Source organism: Cynara cardunculus, unplaced genomic scaffold (assembly GCF_001531365.2).
Source record: "Cynara cardunculus var. scolymus isolate 2C unplaced genomic scaffold, CcrdV1 Un_Scaffold_2600, whole genome shotgun sequence".
Taxonomy (NCBI): Eukaryota; Viridiplantae; Streptophyta; class Magnoliopsida; order Asterales; family Asteraceae; genus Cynara; species Cynara cardunculus.
The window spans coordinates 43,487-44,993 of record NW_020201150.1 but is presented as its reverse complement, the minus strand read 5'-3'; positions in this window follow the sequence as shown (position 1 = coordinate 44,993).

The window sequence follows — 1,507 nt, the reverse complement described above, 5'->3', positions numbered from 1 at the left end:
TGATTTATGTTGAACCATATGCATGACAAATTGTGATTTTCTTTTAAATATACGTTGTTGTGTATGATTTTAAACCGTGTATTCACTGAGCCCTAAGCTCACCCATCTCCTTAAAAAAAATATGTCTAGGTGATCACTTACTCGGGAGTGGTAGCAAAGGGAAAGAGAAAGCTTAGAACCTGATCATCGTTGAATAAAGACATGTCAAAGAGCGATATTCAAGTTTTTTTAGCGATCAACTTTTAGGCATTTTCTGCATTAAGTTTTATAATCTTGAAAACTTTCATTTCGTTGGAGTCTTTAGAATTGGAACAATATACTTTTGGATTCTTATTTGTGCCAGGAATTTAGGTTGTTTCACTATCACTGATTTGTCAGATGGACGTGGGACAAGGTACCAGACGTTGTTCCTATCAAACTCAATGAGCTCCTCTTGCATGGCAAGGACCCAACTAGGGTCAGAGATAGCATCATTGATTTTCTTGGGTTCAACTAAAGAAAGAAAGTTGACAAAGAGACAGATATTACCTAGACCTCGACGAGTCTTGATACCAACATTTAGATCAACAAGAATTTGATGAAATGGATGGTCTTTTGTCCATCGCTGAGCCGGTAGAGGAATTCATCTGAATAAGTGAGTTCAGGAACAGAAGATGAGGCTTCATCTGCAGTATCTTCAGCAATAGGAACTATCGCCAAAGGAGCCTCACATTCAACGACTAAAACTGGTTCAGATACTGAAGGAATTTCATTCAATGATTGATCAATATTTGAAGTAGAAGGAGGAACACAGCTAATGGGCACGACAGTGATCTCTGAAGATGTAATAGTTTGGTTATCATTTTGGTTATATATATATATATATATATGATATATATATATATGATTGTTATGTATGTATGTGATTTGTGTGTGCGAGCATTTAAAAGAAGAAAAGAAAGGGAGAGGGTTGGCTATTAAGCCGCCTCTCAAAATCCTTGTGGGTGGGTATGTATATATAGTTTTTGATGAAAAGAAACACACACATATACATACTTCAATTTGGAAAACTCTCTGAAGATTCTGAAGTTTGCACATCAGGAAGAAGAAAAGATATCAAAAGGTTTTGATTCTCAAGCTTATAAAGGTGAGTGTATTAAAAGCTTTTGAATATGAATTTCTTTCATACAATTTGAAAAGCATTTAGATCTGATTAATATGAATTTGGATGCATTTTATGATGATGCTTGTGTAAACYGGCTAAGTGGTGTCCGGATTGTAATCCGGATACTTATACCGGGTGTGCTTTGACCGGATTGTTAAACCGGTCAAGAGTTGTATGGTGTATTGACCGGTTTATGTTAAACCGCTCAAAGGTTTAAATTGTGTAATGATCGGTTTAATCTAAACCGGATGACAAAGAAAGTGAAGTGGTGTCCGGATTTCTAAACCGGATAAAGATGATTATATTTTCAAGTATTTATAATGACCGGATTGCTAAACCGGACAAAGAGTTGGATTATTTTCA